Below are 14,679 nucleotides of genomic sequence, written 5' to 3' on the forward strand. Positions count from 1 at the left end.
AGTCAGTCCGTCACCCAGTCAGTCACTCAGTCAATCGGTCAGTCAGTCAGTTATCCAGTCTGTCAGTCACCCAGTCAGTCACCCGGTCACCCAGTCGGTCACCTAGTCAGTCACCCAGTCAGTCAGTCAGTCACCCAGTTTCCCAATCAGTCACCTGGTCACCCAGTCTGTCACTCAGTCAGTCAGTCAGTCACCTAGTCAGTCAGTCACCCAGTCAGTCACCCAGTCACCCAGTCAGTCACCCAGTCAGTAGTCACCCAGTCTGTCACCCAGCTCACAGACTCATAGAATCATAAGACTATCCCGAGTTGGAAGGGACCCACAAGGATCATCAAGTCCAACTTCTGGGTCCCCCAAAGGACCACCCAGAAAATCAGACCATGTGTCTGAGAGCATTGTCCAAATGCTTCTTGAACTCATGGAGCAGCCTTCTTATTTTCCAGCGTTATTCAGTTTTGCCATACAGCTTGGTTCTTTCCCTGACACCCAAATTGCTTTTTTTTTTTTTTTATCTGTGCAGAGATTTTCCCATCTGGCTTAACATCACCTTGCTGGGGAAGCAATGCCAGCAAGTGTGAATTTCCCCTCCTAGCCAAATGCAATGTGCTGTTTTCAAGAGCTGTGCTGAAGCATGAAAGCGACCTGCACTCAACTTCCATCCCCTCTGTCACCTCCTGTGCTAGTCAGGGGTGATACCACTCGGATCCGACACAAGGTGACAACAGCAAAACATTTCCTGGTGCCACCAGTTACACGACAGCGTTAACCCTTTTCGGTGTCAGGTCAGTGGAGGCCCAGCAAGCTGTGCGTGGCAGAGGCTCTTCCTTCTCCATCCATAGCTAACGCCTCCCCCACTGCTCCCTCTCCTCCAGCCGATCTCATCTCCCTGGGGAAGCTTTCCTCTCGATGGGAGATACGGCACGAGGTGCTGGAGGAGAGCCTGTCTTACCGCCACGGGGATGGGCAGGGGATGCCCTTCCCTTCTCTCCTCTTTTCCCTTTCCGGCTCTAGGCCTCCCAGGTGTACAAGCCAGCAGCTTTCATCAGAAGTCCCAGCACCCTCTTTCCAGCATCAGTGTGTGGTTTTTGCATAAACCAGTGTCAGAAGGCCTGGAGAAGCCTGGCCTGCTCATTTCCAATTGACATGCCCGTCAGACTTGTGAATGATCACAGAAACAGTTAAATCTCATTATATCCTTTTTCATTCAGTATTCTGCAAACAGTACTATTCACCTTGCCCTTTAGAAGTTGGAAGCCTCTTAAAGATGCTCTTTTCCATGAACTGGAATAGGGAGTGGATTGCAACGTTGTCCAAGATGCTCAGAACGTATTTGTGAGCCTACCCCCACCAACATCCTCCAGAGTTGGGCATCCAAGTTCTTATGGGGATGTGGGCCCGACAGAAGTAGTACCTCTGGAGGCAAGTTTAGGAAAGACCCTGGGGCTGTAAGTACATGAAGAGTACATGAAATAAAGTGTCCCTGAGCGCAGCTGAGACTGGCAGTCGGTATTAGGGTACTTCTGCCAGTGCCAGTGGTTTTGTATCTCCTTCCCAAACCTCTTCTGCACAAGTGTTTCAGCTGAACGTGCGGTAACTACAGAGAGAAATTAACCAGAGAGGGCAATCCTGCAGCTTCTCCAAGAGAAAACAGTTATGCGTATAGGACGGCTCATAGAATGCACTGCTGAAAGTTCTTTAGCATTTTTCATCAAAAATTCAAAATATAGCATTTTGTGAGCCTCTATGAAAAAAAATAATAATAATAAATAAAAATAAAATAAAACCACCACTGTCCCAGCCAAAACCATGACACTGTATGTCCTACACCTTTTTGTAATGGTGGTCCTAGTATCTTCTGAGATGTTGAAAGCATGAAGTAGCTATGAAAGAGCAAAACAGAAATGTTCCAGAAGAAGAGATGATTGTCATTATTCTACACCCATTTTCTAATTTATTGGTGATAAAGTAATGGTATGATTAGTGACTGAAGCAGGTTTTTTTGCAAAAAAAAAAAAAGGGAAAAAGAAGCATTGTAGAACAGAAGCACCGTAGAACTATTAATGAGCCCCACTGATACAAATAAATAATCTTTTATTGGAGCCTGTGTGGAGTCCAAGTAGAAAAAAGACCCGTGCTGCCTGAAGCTATTGCACGTCAGTGTCCTCTTGACACTCATTTACTCTGATTTTCAGGAGAGAAAAGAGCAATGTAACCGTCGAGGAATGGTGTGCCTTCTTCTTGGTGTTGTGAACACAAAGGGGCGTCCTCTCCTCCTCAGCTCATTGTGGACAAGTGGGAAACGAATACCTGTCAGTGCCAATCTCGCAGAGGTGCCCGTGCCTCGCTCCGACAGGAGGACGTTTTGGTGGCCGGCCCGGTCAGGGCATCTCTGCGGTGAGAACACGGCTGCGGCCCTAGCCGGGAGCGTTGGTGGGAGTGCTGGCCCTTGTCCCTCCTGGTGGGGCCTCACTGGTTTTCTGGAGGAATTATGGGGTTGGCTTGGCCTGGGCAGCTTCTTCTGCCCGGGTGGTAACAGGAGGTGATAGCAGAAAAGGTGGTAACGATATTGTGGCTATGCAAGGGCAAGGGAAGGGAGAGAAAGGATATTGAGCCAGGCCCCCCCAGAACTTTACTGATGTAAGAAGAGAAAGAAGCCAACAAACGCCGACTAGTTTTCATGGGTGAAAATTGAATTTTCCCAGGTCTCTTCTTTGCGCCGTTAGGTTGACAGAGTTGCAGCGTGTGCCACATCCCTGCAGCGCCCAGAGTCTCAATCCACCACGAAACCACATACAGCATGTCATCCAGAGCCAGCTGCTGCCAGCCTGGGGACCCAGGGGAAATCCGCAGCCTCGTGCCTGCGGATCCTCCCCAGCTCACAGGAAACCCCGAAGAAAAGGTAAATACTCCCTACTCTTATCCCGTCCCTACCTCTCCTTGAACACCCCCAGGGATGGCGACTCCACCGCCCCCCTGGGCAGCCCGTCCCAGTGCCTGGCTGCTCTTTCTGAGAAGAAATCTCAGTAGCACCGCGGGCACAGCCACGAAGGCTGCTCCCTGCCTGCCTGGCTGGCTGGGACCTGTCCCCTCTCAGGGCCACAGCACCCAGAGAGTGATGCCGCCCACCGGCTCCAAAATGTGTACGGGCACTGGCAGCTGGGGAACCTCTCGCCACAGGGCACGTCTATTCACCACCATTTTGAACGGCTGTGGGATGAAGAAGCTCTTGGAGACGCAAGGGATGGAATCGGTGCGTGACACCACCAACAGTGGGGAGAGGAAAGTTAAAAAAGGGAGAAGCATCTGGAAAGAACGAAGGGCCAGTAGCTGAGGTGAAGCTACGGGGAGCAGAGGCTACTAGAGCAGGCCCAGCGATAAATTAAAGAAAATGCTAGATAAAAGGTATCGAGTGTGGGAGGGCTACCTTCAGACATCAGGAGGATATCACACCGAATGCGTGTTGCCATGCGGTTCGGATAACGCTGTGTACTGCGCAGCTTTGGGGGAAGGTTACCGAAATGTGTCTGCCTGGAACCACTCAAATTCAGAAAAGTCAAATGGTTTCATGCTGGGAAGTGGCACACACCCTGTGCTCTGTGTGCTCTCTGGGAGAAACTGGTGGGAGGGAAGGGGAAACAAGTGGAAAACAGCTCCTAAGAGTTTGCGTGGGGGGGTGTACTTGCCTTTCAAGAAGTGACGTGGTTTCAGTGCCCGTTTCCTTTTTCATGCCCTGCACATCCCCATGCTCCAGGACGCGAGGAGGGAAGTGCGACGCACGTGCAGATGAGGAGGGGGACAAGAAAGCAGACTCCCCTTTTTAACGTCGTTATTTTGACGCATTTCAAAACTCAACACATTCTGTGTTATCTCGCAGCAGATCAGATGTAAATGCTTGTTGGTATTTATATGCCCTGCGGTTTTATTTCATTTAATAGCATTTTCACCTTGAAGGAGGTTCATTAAACTTGATTTGCCGCAGTTTGCAACCCAGTAGATAATCTGCCGGCTGTTGGCACCGTAATACGGTGATGGTTTGTATGCCATTAAAATGGCCCAGAAGTGTCCATCTATAGATCCTCAATGCAATACATTGTGTCAGTGTACAGTATAGATCCTTTAATCCATAGACTATTATTAAAATAGTGGATTAAGGAGTTGTTTGGGATCAGACCCTGCTGTATATGTAACAAAACAGTTTAGCTGAGATTAGTATTTATTACTGGACAGAAAAATTGATTGAAGCATTCGTAGACGCTGATAATATCACAGCCTGGCAGACATTAATGTATTTGATTATTGTTGTGTTTTTTTTTTGCCATACGAGTCCTTGTTAAGGCCTGAGAATAAAATAGTAACTTTTAGTGAAAATGTAAAAAACTAAATAACTGGAGTAAATCTATTATGTATTAAAATATTTTTACTTCATGCTAATATAAAATACAATGCTTACATGCTTTAAAGCACATGGTATGAGAATGCATGGAAAGGACATTCAGACTTGTGAAATACTAACTTAAAAAAATATTTTTAGAGTTCACAAGATGTTACGTGAATCACCATCAACTTAATCTAACCCAAAGCGAACTGGAAAACGTGTATTTTTCCGTGCAATTTTCTCCTGTCAGCAGTCTTTCTGAATTTGTCAGAAAGGGAAGTTTTATCCAGCCATGTGTTAAAGTTTAACTGACTACGACGGCCGCAGTTTTACAGACCTACCTCTAACGCAACAGAAGGTTGTCAACAAGCCTTTTCAGTGACATCTCCACATTAGGATGGCAAGCAGATGATTTGAGGATTACCAGGCTGCTGGACAGGTCAGCTGGGATCTTAAAAATCTCTTCTATAAAGGACCAAATCTGCAGCCAGAAGCTGTTTACTGGGTGGAAGGGGGGAGGGAAACGGGGTGGGTTTAAAAGGCAGAGTCCCTTGGTTTTGTTTACGTGTCTGCCACGGATCATTGTCTTTAAAGCTCCCTCTGTATAATGGAGAGCTGAACTCTGGTTGACACTTGTTTCAAGTGAACCACCAGGAAAAGTAAAATTTCAGCATTGAAGTGTTGAGATGAAAAAAATGTCTCTAAAACATACGGTATTCACTGGCTGGTAAGTAGAACAGCACATCTTTTCCTGAGGTGGAAAGCATTAGCACCCAATTTCAGTTATACTGAGTATCAGATTTAAAAAATTGTTTCTAATTCCAGTTTTAGGATTTTTTTTTGAACATCCCATTGTTGATGGCTCAGGTCCCTATTGTACATAACAGCATAGTTTGGGTATTTCTGAAGGGACGTGCAGACACTTCCACATCAAGGAACTAAGACTCTGTCTGCCATTGTGCCTGTGCTGGAGATCTCCCTTCCACGGACGTCTCAGCAGGTCGTATCTGGTTTTGGGTCCACTTTCTGCATCTTTGCAGCCCCTGGACATACGAGGAGATGGTTTGTAAGAAGCTTATGAAACCCCACGCAGAAGGGCACAGTGAATGGAGCTGGCACAAGGCATCCACAAAGGCATCACTTTGGGAGCAAGCGCGAGTTGCATGTAAGGAAGACGCAACGATGGTTGTGCCCAGAGGGGGACTGAAAACCTTCGTGTTCCAGGAAGCGGCACCTGAAGCCACGTGGATGAAATGACAGACCTTCGGCAGCCTTTCAGCACAGCTCTGAGAGCTGCTGCAGTTGTGTTCAAAGAACCAGGGGTAAAAACACACAGAAAAAAGCTGGTGTGCTTTGATGAACCAACTTCCCCACGCTACTCTCTGAGAGACAACGTTCAAGGAGCATCCAATGTTTATCTAATCCGAATCTGAAAGGTCTGTACAATGCAGCTGTTACTTCTCATTAATTTTATTAAAGTCCTTTATAATTTAGCCCTGTGGTACTAGCAGTTTGAATTAACTTACTGCCCGTTTCAGAAGTTATACTCCACTTTGTTGTAATAATAAATGAAAGAAACAAGTCTCGGATAAGTTCAATCTAGCCTACCCACAATTCTCACAGACTTTCCATAATTTTCACATTTCTGAAATCCTCATGTAAAAGCTGCAGTATATCATGCTTCCAATGCCAAAGGGGAAAACAAACAAAACAAACAAAAACAAAGAAAAGAAAAAAACAGGAAATAGAGCTTCGCCTGATTTTTACTAAGATTTTCTCAGCCAGTAAATTTGCCAGGATCAAGAGGTAGGAATAAACATTGTGAGTATAGTTCATATCCTGAATATAATATCTGAAACATCACTTAGATGCTGTTGACTTCCATCATGTCAGAAAGCAGCATATTTCAAAATAAAACAGTTTTTCAAAGGCCATTAAACATCCAAAGGCTAACATCTCACTTTAATGAGGTCATTTTCTCCTTTTTATAAAGAGAAGAAAAGGATTTGGCAAGTGTGATAAGATTTCATGAACAGTTTTGATGTGAAGGGAATCTGTTCACTACAATTCCGGCTATTTTGGGTTATCCAAGGATAGAAAAACGTCCTACCTTAGAGCCCAGCCGTGGAGTGACCAACAACATAAATGCAAGTAGCGGAATGCTATCGGGTGCAGAAACATGCCAGCTAGCCATCCTCCTACACCACAGGGCTTCTTTACAGTGAAAACAGACTTGTGCTTTAACTAAAGCAACGCAGAGACTCAGTTTCAGGTGGGTTCACGCCTATAAATGACCTACTGCTAGTCGAGAACCTGCTGAACTGCCGAGTGACTTGAGAAAAAGGATCACACAATTGACCCCACAGCTCTCCAGTGAAATTCAGCTGGTTTGAGCACGAGATCCTGGCTAACCCGGTATGTTTGAACCGCAGTGAGTTTGGGATGGCCTTACAAACATTTCAGTAGCAGATCTGCCAGGAAAATAACCTCCGAGATGCCGTCCTTGGCAGTGCTGCTCCACAGCCTGGGTGGTTACCTCCTCACAGCCAAAACGGGAAGAGGACCGAGATTTCACGCTCCAGGTAAAGCTCTGGTTTTACCAACATAACAAATGGTTAAACATGCTCAAAGGGAGAATATTTACCAATATACCAACTGGACTAAAAAAAAACTGGATCACTGATCCATATTTCTGTCTGTGCTAATAATCCAGCTGAATATAACGGCAACCCAGCTAACAACATTCATTACACTTGCAGATTAAGCCCACAGACCAGTTACGCTTGACAAAAATACTTCTGACAAGGAGGTGTAATGCATTGTTTAAAATCACTGAAATGTGTTTTATAACTGTTAGTCTCTGGCATTCATCCTAGTGGCAGCTATTGCTGCCTATCCAGCTGCTGCCGAAGCCAGAGAACCCACTGCAAACACAGAAAGGCTGAGCGTAAGACACAAACATGCTTGTCAAATGTTTGATATAGTATCTATCGCTCAAGAGTTCCCTCTATACGTCACATTAGCCTGAAGTCCTATTTTAGTTTCACTCCTATTTTAGTTTCAGTCCTAATTTTAGTTTCACTTTCCTAATTTCAATCCATTCAAGCAACTCTGCCTCAAACGTTGTTTTTTTTCCTTTGAAAACCCACTGCCATATGGAGGAAACATTAAAATTATTGGATCCAAAGTAAAAACAAAAGCAGCTTAGTGTTAGTGCAAGAGGCTTAAATCGAGACAATTAAACCTATGTTAAACTGAAAGTAAAAATTACAAATAATTTTGCCGGCAGATAGATGTACACCATACATCACATGGCAAGCCGTTATCATCGATAGGGGCAGCAAGCATTCCTCAAAAAATAGGATAATCTAGAGACACACCCATGCAGGCTCCAAGAGGAACACCCAGCAGCAGCATTTTTGGGAAGAGGCTGCCGTCCAGCGTCACCAGGGGGGTGCGCACTGCTACGCAGCCAGCGTGGTTTTCTCTGACTACCACTTTGTGAAGGAGGTCATGCGGTGCTTTCAGCATGGACAGGGCCCTGGATAATCCTTCAGCAGCACAGCTTTCCTTTTTTTTTTTTTAAATATATTTTTAAAAATTTTAACACTGGTTTATATTTAGTGCTGCTGTGAGTGAAGGCTGTTGTGACAGCTACCCACATAAACACAGCTGATGACACAAAAATTCTAGTTCAGCCCCTGAACCGAAAACGGTGTCTCTCCCTGTGACGCCTGGTAGGCGCACCAAGCCTGCTGGGAGGGAGCCCCCGAGTTTTAGTGCTGGAGGGGACGGTGAGAGCAGGAAAACAGCTGGCATCGCACCCAAGGAGGCACTGAAGGAGAGAAGGCCAAAGGGATCGTGAAAACCTGAGACGTTATCAGATCACAGGCTCACAGAAACGCAGAGCTTGGTGGGGCCAAGGGGATGATTTCCGGCTTCCCACTGTCTTCTAGGATCCGTAATTCAAGGAAGCAATCGCCGTGTAACAGCATGCCTGCGACTGGAGGTGCTGGAGGGTCAGCTCTGCACTGGAAGGTGGCCTTGCCCAAACTGGGTTACGGCAGCAGTTTTCCTTTTCTTCTTATACCCTGCCGTGGTTTTGATCCCATTAACAAGAACAAACTTCTTTAGTATCAGTTTCTGCATTGCGACTTTTTGAAAACACCCAATTCCTTGATATTCCTAATATTTACCAGAAGCTTTCAATGAATTCTTTGCACCAAAATGATTTTAAATACAATTGAAGCTTTGTATTACTTTACACTTTCAATTTTTTCCCATTTTTTTTTTCAAATTCTTTTTCCTTCATTCCAGCCAGCTCAGACTTTGTTAGAGCTTGACTTCCGTAAATTAAGCTCTTCTGTAGACTTTCTAAGCGCACATTTATTTGTTCTTCCCCAACTATCTTTCAGCGCTATAAATTTCTGCAACCCACTGTATAGGACCTAGCTGTGTCACAGCCTTCTCTGTATTTACTCAGGCTGTGAGATGCAAAGGTGATCAGGAATTGAAGAGGGAATATTTTTCTTTGCTATCACCTACTTGCAGCCTTAGAACTCTGATGTTTTTATTGCCATTTCCATTTTCTATTTCTCCCCTTTTCCTTCGGCAGCGTTTTCATGAAGGAGTCCAGGGCTACAATTTTCCCTCCCTAGCGATGGTCACACAGCGATGGTCGATGTCTGTCTGTAGGGGCTTCTACTGGATATTTGTCTGAATGTTGAGCACTGGGACTCATCTTACAGCATGCTGAAGTATATTTCTGCATCAAACGACCCAGTGGATGGCTTACACAGGAGGAGTGCTGGTTAAAAAACAAACAAGCAAAAAAAACACGTAAGTAGCAGTGATGAAATTGCCCTGGAAATGGCTTCCTGTCCAACAAAACTCTGAGATTCAAGTTCTACCCTATTCTGTATGGGAATTGTCTTCAAAAACCTCAGTCTACAAAGCTGTTTCAGAGACAGAAAGAGAGACCCATTAACCCCAAAATAATCCAGTGGTCAAGGAATTCTCTGGGGATTTAGGCTCACTTTCCTAATCTCCCTAAATTTGTCTGTTCATCTTGCTCTCTTCAGAAATTCAGTTCTGGATGTAAGAAGGCTCCACCACCAAAAAATATCCCTGCTTGAAACTGGTAGCAGTCCGACAGAAAAACACTTGGTTTTGATAAAGCAGCATTGTCCTGGTAACATCGAGCAATTCTTTGTTTGGGCTTTGCCCCCCGGGTTTGGACATTGCCCCTCTTGAAGGGAAGGAAACACCTTTCTTCCTCTCTGCAGTTTTTGTCCAGAGCTACTGCCATCACCCAGCCTCCCGGGATAAGCAGTCAATTTAAGGCCCCCTGCTGCTTCCCTTTGCCTTGCGCTCCACCTGCCTCGGCACTGCGCTGATCTGACATCATGCAGCAGGAGAGCACGCGTGACTGTGTAATTTAGCCCCGCTGCTGTCACTGCAGCCTGGGGACAGCAGGAAAAGGGTGACAGAAAGCATCCATTTCTTCTCTGCTGTCTCGCTAGCCTTGCTGCAGCGAGCAGAGACAAGCGGCTTCCAGGGGAGGAGCCTTCAGGACTCCTTGTGAGATCCTGCAGAAAAAAAAAATGGAAAAAATGTAGAAAAGAGGTCTGACCTTTTGGGCACAACAGGCAGGAGCGGAGGGTGTCCCACCTCATAGCACGCCAGTGATGGGCGAGCTTCCCTCTCGCTCTGCCGCTTCGGCTACAGCAGGGGTAGGCAGAGGCTGGGCAGTGCAAGTGCCTTGGGAGGTCACCGCGTCCGCTTCTTCCCTCCGGTCTTGCTGAGCCAGGTTGCTCTGTGGTTGCAAGTACCTCAGTTCCATAGTTAATTTCGAACGAATCAAAAGATAGTCATTGAAAGATGGGAAAAATAGAGAAAATGTTTCCTCTAGCAATTATTTTTCCAAAGTTAAGAGAAAATTAAATCATCCTCATCTGATCCTATATGATCAGAGAAAGCGGAAAAAAAAGAAAGCAAGACAGAGTAAACCTTTGGCCAGCAGTAGCACAACTATACTTGTGCTGAACTGTTCAAAAGTGATGACTTGACACTATTGAAAGCATGAAGCCAGGAAACAGCAACCAACCGGCCTCACAGCAGGTAAGCCTGTCAGGACACCTGTGCAAGGCCCCCTCCGAGGCATCCCCTTTTTAGTGGGCTTAGAAACAACTGCTTGAAGGTATCAAAGGTATCTGGGTGGGAGGCCTAATCCTCACAAAGAAAGGCTGTGTGTCTGAAACAATTCATTCTGAGGGATTCTTTCCAGAAATATGCCCACAGTAGGTACGTGAGACATCTTCACAGATAACTTATTTGAATGATTAAGATTATTTTTCTTTATCCTCGATCATCCAGAAACTTGGAATTAGCATGCATAATTAAATATATTGCAGCAAGGACAAGCCCTCCCCGCCCCTCCAATAGTGTGCTGTGGAAAAAATCATCTTACCATCCCCTTAACTCTGCTCCTACGCTCGGAGAGTTTATACGTGCGGTGGCCAGCAGGTGATGCTAAAATACCTCCGAGGGAAGGGAGCTTAAGCTGCGTTTTCATGGGAAGCGCAGGAATCCCGTAAGGCTGCAGGAATGTGCTGTCATCCAAACACGACAGGTGGCATTTGCAATCTTCTGGCACGTTTGATTTACAAGCAGTTAACTACTCCCATCTCACCAACAGCGAGCTCCAGATGTTTCAGATAAAAGGAAAGAAAACCCGTGGTGGCAGCTATGCGATAATCAACTGATAAATTAAGTTTTCCTGTAGACCCCGCAGATTTATGCTGTAAGTGCCTGAAAACTGAAGTGTCGTGCACTCGCGTACACACACGTACCCGAAGACAATGTACAAGGTAATTGGAGAAGCATTTCAGGAGTCAGCTTTATGTAGCTACATAAACGAGCAGATTGCTGTTAACCATCCGGTATAAGGAGAAACAGCCAGACACTGAGAATAAAGGTGAAATTGGAGGTGAATTTTACGAAACTACTGGGGTGAAGACTAGAACGCTTCTGCACAAGTAATCTGTCCTGTGGGAAAATACTCAGTTGTGATGTGCTCCAAGAACAAGGGTTGGAAATAAAAACAAAAGCTACTTTTGGAGGAGCAGTAACTGAAAGGAGGAAAAGGATGTAAAAGCAGAGATGAAATTGCTCAACTTGAGAATACGCATCATTCTCTAACGATGACTAATAATTAACCCAAGGGGACAAGCAGAGATTTCAGAAAGTACTAACTTGGATGAACAGATCACTTGAGAAACATTAAGAAAAGTTATGAAGAGCATAGAGCTGTCCCCAGGAATGAAGCTGTTGCCCAAACTGGTAAGGCACAGAAAGAGGACCGGGTACAACTCCATAAAGTCATGGTTGCATGCGTCCCACACCAGCTACGCTTATCAAAGCTCTAGCTCATACAATATGACAGTTGAGGTAGCTGCAGCAGAAAAACTAAACCCAACATCACTGCAATATTCAATTACAAATTATAAAAAAAGCTCAGGACAATATTTATCAAATACAGAATTTCTACCAGCTTGTAGAATTTACCAGACTTTTATTGTAGGATTACACACAACTTACTCCTTACCTGTAAAAGTCAAGATCTCTATCAGCTAACAACAATTTAATGAGTAATAACAATTCACTGAGCAACCCATTTTTATTTATTGTGCACTTTTGGTGTAGCCAGGATTGGTTACAGCAACCCCTCCCCAGCAACCCCACAAAGCTCTGCAGAAGTACTTGGCCACAATTTCAAACTACTGACCAAAGCCACATCCTCTAAATCCCCACCACTCCTTTTCAAAGTCCTCCCATCCTCACTCCTCCCCGGCCTTACCTGAAGTACAGATGTTGTCCAGCCCATTTTTCTTAATTTAGGGGTTGCCATTTTTGCCCTTTAATGTTAGTAATATGGTGTTTCTCATCCACATTTGCTTTGTATCACATCAGTTCTGACAGAGAGAACCCGATTTGTGTCTCCTGTCCCTTCTAACATGTTATTCAGATGATCATAATTCTGAGCCTCAGATACCTGCCTGAATTTCATCCTATTCTGCCTTCTCCTCGCTTCTCTCCAACACTCACTTTTCCTGAAGGAAATGTGGGAACCACCTACGACAAGACTAAAGTACCCACTTAAAGCATTTTTCAAGCAAACAGAGAAACTCCAGGGCCTCCCTTCTACCTCGATGTCCAACAACCAGACAGCTCATCTGCCTCTAATCCCACATAGGCTAGGCTTTCTCCTCCATCCACAAATATTAACGGACATCTGTGCGAAACCATCGCTCTTCCCAAGTCCCAAAGGGACAGTAAGTGGCATCACAGAAACATGGAAATGCACCTACAGCTCCCACGATGCTGCCTACGTGCCTCCTCTCCGTGCTAGTCGCTACATCTGCGTCACACGTTCTGGGCAGCTGCTTTTTCAAACACAAAAACACGGTGCTATTTGCAAGAGCTAGTTAGGGTAATCACTGCTCTTTGCTTTCATGCGAGACAGCGGGATGAAACACGGGGAAGCCTGGTTCACAGCTACCCTGGGCAAAGCTGCAAAATGGGAGAAAGGAAGAAGAAAACAGGAGACAGCAGGAGTGGCCACAGCCTTTCCCCCTCACTGTCTTTTACCTGAACACGGTACAAAGCCTGCTAGCACGTTGCCCATGACTAGCTCACACTCAACCAGTAGTTGTGATTAGCCCATTTCAAAACCAGACGTGGACGATTACTTTAGGACTGAATTTGGCAATGATGACCAGTTGGTTCAAACTCCGAAGAACCAGCTTTTGAATAATTTACCAACCACCAAAAAATTGACACTGATCTGAAGCATTATTCTTTGTCTAAATTTGCTCTGTCTTCATGCTGCTCAGCACTTTGCTCCTACCTCCTCATCTTCTTATTCATTCACGTTTTCTTAGATATCTGTGCCATGAATGCATTTTCAGAAAGTGTTGGATAATACAGAAATGTTTTGGAAGAGGCTGGTATTTTTCAATGTTTAGACAAGCCCAGGCCTCCCAACAGACGTAAGGTACAGATATAGTACACAGCAGAATATATTGTTGCCCTAACATGCACCAGAAGCCAAAATACTACAAGAACTTCTAACAATCTGAGGCATAGATGGATTCCAAGAGAGGTGACAACTTCAGAAAAGCCCTTCTGTTAAATCTTTCTGGACCTTCTCAACTACTGCACACTGAAACTCAACCATTCCAAATTCCACACCAGCTACAATTACGAAAATGCAGGGCTGCTTGGAAAAACTTGTTTGCAGTAGGTTTGCATTCCAGAAGATAACATTCCAGAAGATAATGAAACACCACAGTCCACTTAAAGGTAGAAATTAGATACTTAAGAATCTGCCATGATTTGTCAAACTAGTTTTGAGGGAAACAAAGGGAAATATACCTGTTTCAAACCCATATATGTACCAGAATGGCTACATCTTACTTCTAGCAATCTGACTCTTAAACAGCAGTTAGAAGTCTCAAAAACCTGTTTTCTTAACACCACACTGAAATTCTTGAGCACCTATTGCATTTATATTTCAATAACAGACAACTGATTCATGTTTCTCAAACTAGATGTTAGCATTTGTGCAACTACTGATGATTTTGAGCAATGGATATCCACACAGTAGGTAATGACAAAAACAAGGATACTAAGGTTATTCAATTATATACTTTCGAAAATTTTAAATCAAGCCACACTACAGCTCACTGCATTAAAGAACAACCACTCAACCCTTTCTTGTTTTGAATATAAAACATGGAGGATTTATCTGAAATCAGCATTACACAATGAGTGTATGTAGGGAGGGAGGGGCATGAAAACAATTCTGAATCATGTCCATAAGATCTGAACACAGCTGGGGATGGGGATAGGCAAAACATGAGAGAAGTGTGGTTCATCCAGGAGGGGTTGTGGAGCACAACAATTGAGGAAACATTACCTGAAGTACTTACATGCCAACTTCTAGGAGGTTAATAATGACAAGTTACCTTAACCAAAGATATTTTTATTGGGTTTAGTATTCAACCATCATTAGGTTAAGGTCTTTTAGAAAAGCAAACCAGTAAGGATGAAGAAAGCAACCTTATGAATGACAAGTGATACATGATGATTAATTTTAAATAAAATTTTATCAGGCTTGTGAAAAAATGCCAAAAGCCAAATTGTGTTTTGAATCTAAATTACTGAACAAAGTATGAATAAAATATTCCATTTTCAAAAAAAGCAAATATAGGTTTAATGATAGTCACCTGAAATTGACTTTA

Source organism: Anser anser, assembly GCF_964211835.1.
Source record: "Anser anser genome assembly, chromosome: 1".
NCBI lineage: Eukaryota > Metazoa > Chordata > Aves > Anseriformes > Anatidae > Anser > Anser anser.